General features: G+C 45.0%; 3 non-coding genes across 3 annotated transcripts; all 3 read right to left on the bottom strand.

Moving 5' to 3' along the window:
- Positions 1–269: 269 nt before the first annotated feature.
- On the bottom strand, positions 270–341 carry TRNAD-GUC (transfer RNA aspartic acid (anticodon GUC)). Its single transcript has one exon. It is a non-coding gene; the product is annotated as a tRNA-Asp (tRNA).
- A 429-nt stretch (positions 342–770) lies between these two features.
- On the bottom strand, positions 771–852 carry TRNAS-AGA (transfer RNA serine (anticodon AGA)). The gene has a single exon. It is a non-coding gene; the product is annotated as a tRNA-Ser (tRNA).
- Positions 853–7,892: 7,040 nt separating this feature from the next.
- TRNAS-AGA (transfer RNA serine (anticodon AGA)) lies at positions 7,893–7,974 on the bottom strand. The gene has a single exon. It is a non-coding gene; the product is annotated as a tRNA-Ser (tRNA).
- Between the last annotated feature and the right edge of the window lie 1,165 nt (positions 7,975–9,139).

Raw genomic sequence — 9,139 nt, 5'->3', positions numbered from 1 at the left:
GTCTGCACGTCTCAGTCGGATCCTCGACCCAGCCTTCTGCCGGGCAGGTGTCACGGGGGAGAGGTGCGGCGGAAGCCGGGGAGGGCGCCGCTGGGGTCCCGGTCCCCTGCCTCCAGCGCCCCAGGCCCGCCGCTCTCGGTCCCCACCGGGGCGAGCCCCGCAGCTTTCTGACGAAAGCGCGAAAGACCACAGTATTTGATCCAAAGCAGTGCAGCCCTGATGGCCAGGAATTCTAAAATGAACCGATGGACACAAAAACAACGTCGGTGCTCCCCGTCGGGGAATCGAACCCCGGTCTCCCGCGTGACAGGCGGGGATACTCACCACTATACTAACGAGGAAGACCTGGCGGTATCTTCTTAAAGATGCCACATCAACGGAGCGGCAGGGCGCGGACGTGTGCGCCGCGCTCGTCATGAGGCTCGCGATCCCACCCCCAGCCCGCGTGTGCGCCCCGGCCGCCCGCCCTTCCCGCTCAACGGCGCCCGCTGCCCCGCAGGCTTTCCCCGACCGACCGTCATGCGGCGAGCGCAGGCGACCGAGGCCGCTGTACCGAAACCTCGGACCTCCGACCGCTCTGCTCCCGTGCCTTTCCGCGCAGGACCCCCCCCCCCCCCCCGGAGAGCTCCCCGCCGGGCGTCCCCGAGGCCCCTCTCCCGGCGGCGCTCGCCGCTCCTTCGAGTTAGTAAAAGTGACTCCCCGGGGCGGGGCAGTTCTGGCCGGGGTCCGGCCGCACCGCGGGCATTTAATCCAGCCCAAAAAGAAGCCTCCGTAGTCGGCAGGATTCGAACCTGCGCGGGGAGACCCCAATGGATTTCTAGTCCATCGCCTTAACCACTCGGCCACGACTACACGACGCTCCGGCACTCTTCCAAGTTGTGCATGACAAAGAACACAGACCAGGATAACCTGTCCGCTGTACCGGAAAGCAAATTTTGCGGCTGGAACACAAACCTTCGGGTAAAATTGGGTTTGATTTTTGTAGAAATTTAAAAAGTCCAACCTCTCGTGCCCCTGGACAATCGGGAGCACTGAGATGAGAGTCCTCACCGCGCGAGCATCCGTGTTTGAAGCCAACAAGTCAGTTCGGCAAAGCCTGAGCCAGCGCCTAGCGGCCCTGGGGACGCGCGGTGGTCTGAGCCCGGGCGCCAGGGCGTGAGCCCCAAGAACCGAACTTTGCTTTCTCCCGGCTGAACAGGCCCTCGCCTCCAGCCCCCACTGGTCCACGGCCTTTGAACACCTTGTCTTCCAACAGGCCTGGACGCTCACAACCACATGTAGGAGGGAGTGGGAGATGCTGTGCCTTGTGTGAGTTCACCACTTTGACCAAGGAACCGGCGGAAACAGCTAGTGATGTACATGGTTACAGCCCACTGCAGCATTGTTTGTAATAGCTTAAAAAAATAATAATAATATTAAAAAGAAGTAACGTATTCATCATTAAGGGATTAGTATGATGCTATTCGTATCACAGGGTACCATGGAGTCGTTAAAGAATTAGATCTTTATCCTTTTACTTGGAAAATGTGTGTGAACCTTAATACACAAGACAACAAATACAAATAGTCCCATTTATATAAAATGAAACTCCAAATTACACAGGAACACTTAAAAAAAATCTGATGGGATACTCACCAATCTAACAAGAATGCAAACAAGTGGAATGGAAGTGAGGGATAGAAATATTTAAATTACTTTTGTATTCTTTAAATTTTTCATAATAATCATTGCTTTCTGCATTATTTATGTAATTGGAAAATATAAAAATGGGAAAACAGGCTTAAATGCCACTACATACCCTTACATTAGAAAACTAGATGTGTCAACAAAAAACTGAATACTAACTTCCCTGGGGTGTTGGAATCATAGCTATTCTCTGTTTTCTTCTTTCAGCTTTTCTCTCTCTTTCAAATTTGGAGGCAAAGTATAGTATTTCTTTGTATTTGGATTTAAAATGTCCCCACACTTCCTTTAAAATTATAGGATGATTCTACATCACTCGTCATCTGTTTGAAGAAACAAGGAGTGGTGTGGCATGGAAACTGATCTGGTTAAAAAAAAAAATTGATCTGGTATCTCCCAGCTCTTTATTTCACATTTTACAAAGTGCCTTCTGATGAATAACTTCGTTAAATCCTTGGAACAGTCCCATGAAGTGCCGACACCCTCGTTTACAAACAGAAAGGTGTGCAGAGAAGTTCATCAATTCACAGGGCTACTGAATGTTGGAATGAAAGCATCTTAGTCCCCATGTTTCCTGAGGGACAGGGAAAATGACTTCCCTGAGACCTGAAAAGCAATAGTCACTTTTTGCAACCCATGAATAACCCCACTTGGTCATGGCATATCATCCTTTTCAGAAATTACTTGATTCAATTTGCTAAAATTTGTTAAGAATACTTGCAACTCTTTTCATGGGGAACATGAGTCTAACTGTCATTTGGTTTTTGTTATCAGGGTAATGTTGACCTCATAAAATGAGTAGGAAAGTGTTCCCTTCTCTTTTAATTTTTGTTAAAGTTTATGTGGATATGGCGTGCTTCCTTCTTTAAAGGTTTGGTAGAATTCACCAATAAAGCCATCTTTATTGGCCTGGATTTTTCTTTGTGAGAAGGTTTTTAATTACAAATTCTATTTTATTTGTTTGTTTAGTTAGTTTTGAAGATTTTATTTATTTATTTATTTCCCACACGAGCAAGGGGAGGGACAGAGGAAGAGGGAGAGAGAGAAGTTCAAGAAGACTCCTCATGGAATGCAGAGCCCAACTCTGGGCTCATCCCAGGACACCGAAATCATGACCTGAGCTGAAACCAAGAGTTGGATGCTTAACTGGCTAAGCCACCCAGGCACCCCTACAAATTCTATTTTAAATAGATATATGACAATTTAGATTCTTTATTTTGTCTTGAGTAAGCTGTAGTTTGTGTCTTTTGAGAAACTGATCCATTTCATCTAATTTGTCACATTAATGGACATAATATTATTCATAATATTCTTTTATTGTCTGTAGAATCTGCACACATGTCCCCTCTTTCTTTCCTGATATTGGTAATATGTGACTCTTTTTTTTTCCTGATCTGTCTGGCTAAAGATTTGTCAGTATTATTCAATTTGTCAAATAACCAGACTTTGGGTTTCATTGATTTTCTCTACTGTTTTTCTGTTTTGTTTAATTAATTTTTGCTTTTCTATTTAATATTTCTTTCCTTCTGCTTATGTTGTGTTTAATTTGCTCTTTTTTCTAGTTTCCTTTTTTTTAATTAAGTTTTTTCATTCCAGTATTGTTAACATACAGTGCTATATTAGTTTCAGGTATGTTTTTTAGTTTCTTAAGGTGTAAGTATAATTAATTTATTAGATAAATTTGTTCTTTTATAATATAAACATTTCTGGCTATAAATTGCTTTCTATACAAAACTTCAGCTGCAGACACTTTGTTATGTTTTGCTTTTGTTTTCTTAATGAAAAACTTAAATTTCCCTTGTGATATATTATTTGGCTTGTGGGTTATTTAGAAGTCTTTTCTTTAATTTCCGGTATTGATTTCTGGTTTAATTCTGTCATGGTTAGATAATATATTCTTACTGATTTTCCTGACTAGTTGTTCTATCAATTGCTGAAAGAGAAGTGTTAAAATCTCCAACTGTACTTGAATAATTTTTCTATTTCTCTTATCAGTTTATCAGATTTTGCTACATGTATTTTGAAATGCTGTGATTAAGTGCATACATATGTAGGGTTATTATGTCCTTTTGCTGTATTTACCCCTCTATCATTATGAAATGTCCCTCTTGATCTGTTTTCAAGCATTAAGGTGGCTTGATTTTTTTCTCATTTGTTTTCCTTCTCCCAGGTATCAAAGTTAGTTACTGTCTGAAGATGTCTACTGTCTGAAGAACATGATTTTTGTATACTTTATTCCGTTTTTTAATTTAAGTTAAGTCTGGTCCCAGTTGTTTTACCATGGTGAAAAACAAGTCCTTTTGGCACTGGTCATTTTAAATCCACCAATCTGACTTTATTTATTTTCAAAGATTTACTTATTTATTTTAGAGAGAGCGGGGTGGGGGGCTTGTCCCATGACCCCCAGATCATGACCTGAGCCAAAACCAAGAGTCACTCGCTGCCCAACCGACTGAGCCACCCAGGCACCCCCCACCAATCTGACTTTAAATCTTGGTGGGACATCATCCTTTCCCTTATGTAGTGTTTATTCATCCTTTTCTTCCATGATCCTCCTCTTGACTGTAGACATTTCTGCATTTTATTCCTGGTCAACACCATGAGAATTAACAATTGGAACAAGTCCATGAACAAAGATGTGCAGTCAGCATTCTGTAACAGAAGCAGAACCACAGGGATGGTTACATACATTTCATATACATATATATATATATATATATATATATATACACACACACACATATATATATATATATACCTATATTCGTATATGTATTTGAGAGATTTGTAGAGGCTGGTTAAGTAGTCTACATAAATGTTGAAGTGCCATGGCTCAGAGTCCACAGGGCAAATTGATCAAGAAGGGAAGGAAGATGGGTTAGAACAAGCTGGAACCCACAAGCATGAATGGGAGCCCCACAGGACGGACTGAAATCTGTGTCACTTTGGTGCAGGTGTCCTTCTGCCCTGCTGTCCTTCTAAATGAAGCCAGGGTCCTTCATTTAGACTTAAACACACACGTTTATCCAGGAAAGAGGAGGTTGAAGGAGGATCCAGGGGAAGGTGGGGCAGTGGCATGCCCTCATGAGGAGGTAAGTCAGCAGATGAGTTAGAATGAGCTACAGAATAGCTGCCACTTGACTTCTCCCTCTGCATCCACAGCAAGAATATCTCTTGGGGACCATCTGATCAGAAACATCTAGAAGAGGGAATTCTGGGGAATGTAGTTCAACCTAGCCAAGTTGATACAGATATGAAGATATTGTTTTAGTATTTACATATATAATAGTCAATAGTATAGTGTCTTAATTACTATAGATTTATGAGTAATTACATAGATCTTGATATAAATATAGTGCCAGTCTTCCAACTTTGCTATCTTCTTCACTAGCTTCTTGTTTTTTAAGTTGCTATACATTTCCAAATGTGTTTTTAAAACAGTGAGTTAATTTCCACAAAATACATGTTTGGAGGTTGATTGGGATTTTATTGAATCTATTGATTAGTTTGGAAATAGTTGCCATCTTGATAAAATTGAGTCAAAAAAACTGAGTCTTTCAAAAAATAAACATAGTGTTTCCCTCCACTTAATTTCTACCAGCAATATTTTGTAGTTTTTAACACAGATTCTTGCACATCTTTTGTTAGATTTATTTCTAGATGTTTAAGGTTTGGCTGCAAGTGAAATATTTGAATTTTAATTTCCACTTATTATACACATATGCATTTTATATATGGTCTATAGTGAAAAGAAGAAACAGAAACAAATAATGTTTAATCTTAGCTGAAAGTGGGATCTACATATTACTTCAAATATGAACCAGAGGGACTGAAGAAATAATTTAGTGATAACCCTGCTGCACAACAACACTCATTTACACTTTACCCACTAACATTTAAATAACATAATTGTAATAATGTTTAAAGTGTTGATTAAAATGTCAGGTTTATTTTTGTCCTAGAAGGATGTTTCTTGATTATGAACTTGGATGGTGAATTCATAGAAAAGCTGATGTTGGGGCACCTGGATGGCTCAGTTGGTTAAGGGTCTGCTTTCAGCTCAGGTCATGATCTCAGGGTCCTGGGGTCGAGTCCTGGGTCAGGTTCCCTGCTCAGCTGTGAGCCTGTTTCTCCCTCTGCCTCTCCCCCTGCTCATGCTCTCTCTCTTGCTCTCGCTCTTAAATAAAATCTTAGAAAAAAAAAAAAAAGCTGATGTAACACTCAGCCATTCAATACACTTCTCATTTTTTCCTGATACAAAATCATGGGACCCCAGAATGATTTGATTATATTCACCCTTCAATCATGCATGATACTGTTGTGTGATATGCCCATCTTGTGCCTTTATTAAAAATAGTCATTAAGGGCGCCTGGGTGGCTCAGATAGTTAAGCGTCTGCCTTTGGCTCAGGCCATGATCCCGGGGTCCTGGGATCGAGCCGGGCATTGGGCTCCCTGCTAGGCAGGGAGCCTCCTTCTCCCTCTGCCTCTGCCTCTCTCTCTCTCTTTCTGACTCTCATGAATAAATAAATAAAACATTAAAAAAATAGTCATTAAAATAATGTGTATCAATTTCCTTGCTTACTATTGAATTCTGCATACTATTCTCTCATCAGGTATAAATTCATATTTAATAATTTCCTCATCACCTATGTTACATCTTATGTTCAAATTGTGCTTGGGTTTTTATTTCAAGGAGCATTATTTTTGAATTAATTGATCTCTTTCAACTGTTTATTTTGACATAATTTCTAATTTATGGAGAAGTTGCAAGAATAGTACAAAGAATTTTCATAAATCCTTCAACTATATTCACCAAATGTTAACAATTTATGACATGTGCTTTATTTTCAATAGATAGAGATAGATTTGCACATACACAATTTTTTTTCTTAGGTATTGAGAGTGAGTTTCAGACAAGATGTTCCTTTACCCCTAAGTATTTCAGTGTTTTCTAAAAACAGGAACCTTCTCTTTCCTAACCACAGAACAATTACGAAATCAGGATTAAAACTCTTATTTAATCTACAGACGCTGTTAATGTTTTGCCAATTGTATGGATCCTTTATTTCAAGAAAAATAGATGGCATCCAGTTGTCCTGTCTCTTTAGTCCTTGAATCTGGAAGAGCTCCCCTCTTTGTTTTTCATTTCATTGACATTCATTTAATTTTTTTTTCTTTAAAGATTTTGCCTATTTGACAGGGAGAGAGCACAAGCGGGAGGGGGGGGGCAGCAGGCCCCCCGCTGGGCGGGGAGCGCAGGGGGGGGGGGGGGGGGGGTGGGGGGGAAGCTCGATCCCAAGACCCTGAGATCATGACCTGAGCCAAAGGCAGACGCCCAACCAACTGAGCCACCCAGGCGCCCCATTTCATTGACATTTAAAAAACAATTGGTCAGGTATTTTGTAGAATGCTCCCTAAACTTGAGTTTGTCTAATGTTTCCTGAGAGTTAAATTCAGATTATGCGCTTTTAGCAGAAAACCACACAAATGAGGTGGTACCCATCGCAGTTCATCACTGGGAAGTGCGTGATGTTGATTGGCCCGATACTGGAGATGCTGACTACGATCAGTTGATTTACTTGGTGTGTGCCACGGCTCTCCACGGTCAAATTACGATTCTCCTTTGGTATTACTCATCATATGATTTATGCGTTTCGCTTTTTTTCATTACATTTGGTTGTCTAGGAAAAAAGGTAAAGGAAGAAGAAAGGTAATATGTGAGTGGAAGAACAAGCACGGTTTGTCGGAGCCACGAGATTGGACGGGAAGCGCCACGGGAAGGCCCAGCTCTGCTGGCTTTGCGGCTGGAGGTGAGCGCCACACCTCGGGTGGGACTCCTGCAAACCCAGCCCGGCCTGGGGTCTCACGGAGCTGGCTTTCGAAGTGACAGCCGTGATCTCGCCACAGGGCGCGGGTGGAGAGGAAAATCCCGGTGGGGTTTCAAGGACGGTAGAGAGGCGGCGTCGCCGAGCCCGGCGTTTCGCTCAAACAAAAATTGGTTGGTTGGCTTTCTTTAGTTTCGTGCGTTTCGTTTTTTGCCCGTGAAGGCAACCGTTTAAGAAAACCACCGTAGGACAGGAGCTCGGGGGCAGCAAAGTTACGAGGGACGGAGCAGGGCACTCGGTCACCGGGGTCCCCCTGCAGTGGCGGGACCGGCCAGCGCGCTCCTCCCGGGGCAATCCCAGAGGGGGTCGGAGAAAAACACGCCGCAGTCGGCAGGACTCGAACCTGCGCGGGGAGACCCCAACGGATTTCTAGCCCGCCGCCTTAACCACTCGGCCACGACTACGTGCGAGCGGGAGCCACGGACGCGCTCCCGTGGGGCTCTGGGGCGACGCGCACCAACCCTCCCGAGCTCCCCGGCCGCGCCGCGGGGAAGTCACTGATGGAGGAAAGCGGCCGACCCCGGGGCCCCCGCGACCGCCGGGACCCCCGGGACCCGAGAGCACCAGCGCCACCAGCAGTCCCGGGTGAGTTCAGGTGACCCCTGCCTGCTCCGGGGCCGGCCGGGCGCGCGGGCTTCCGAGCGCAATTCCCTGGCGCCAAACCCGCGGGCGCGCAGGCGCCGGGGCCTCGCGGTCTCCTTCCGCGCGCGCTCCTCCCTGGATGCCCCCGCGCGAGGCGTCCCCGGTGGCGGCCGCTCAAAGTGAGGCATCCTCTCGCCAGCATATTGCTAAGCCTTTAGTTTCTCTGGGCCGACGCAGGGGCTACTTGTATTCGAATTTAATCCACGCAACAGGTTTTGTTTTTCCTCTTATATTTCGACCTTAGTTTCTCTGTCACAGTGTTTCCCCGAGTCTTGAAACTGATTTTTGTCTATCCTGCTTAGAAGATCTTAATCTAATTTTTTAAAGAGGGAGGACATGGTGAGACGGGGGGGGGAGGGAGCGGGGGGAGGGGAGGAGGAGGAGGGAGAGGAGGGGGGATTGGAGTCGGAAGACAGAGGTTCTAGCGGGCCATCTAAACAGAGGACTGAAGTGTAGCGTAGGCAGCTGTGGCCATAGAACGCGCCGTGGTGGAGCATCTGTCCGCAGACGGCTGCTAACACGGCGACAGAAGACAGGGCACTCTTGGAGACACTGAGACCTTCGACAACTTGTCCATCGAGAAGATGCTCCTCAGCGAGGCTGACCCCATCCGGGAGGGGCTGTCCTGCTGCCTAGGCTAGCAGGGTTCGGTCCGGGGGCGGCGGGGGGGGAGGCTGGAGAGCAGCTGGGGCGGGGAGGAAACGGTGACAAAGGAGGGACAGCTTGTCATTGTTTGTCTTTTTGTTTTCTTTGAATAAATGTCACTTTTTGAGGCAAAGATAAATAGAAGGAGGGGGAGCGAGAGGTGAAGAGAAGAGTGAAGGGGTGGGGGGGAGATGAAGGGAGAGTCCTCTCCCACTGAGATGAGATCAACTCTAAGAAACCCCCAGTTTAATGGAGGGGAGTCTGCCCTATTAACCCGAGTTT

The sequence above is a fragment of the Callorhinus ursinus genome, unplaced genomic scaffold (assembly GCF_003265705.2).
Source record: "Callorhinus ursinus isolate GAN/ISIS: 27379988/994484 unplaced genomic scaffold, GSC_fseal_2.0 scaffold129, whole genome shotgun sequence".
Taxonomy (NCBI): domain Eukaryota; kingdom Metazoa; phylum Chordata; class Mammalia; order Carnivora; family Otariidae; genus Callorhinus; species Callorhinus ursinus.
This window is presented reverse-complemented; position numbering and strand designations above follow the sequence as displayed.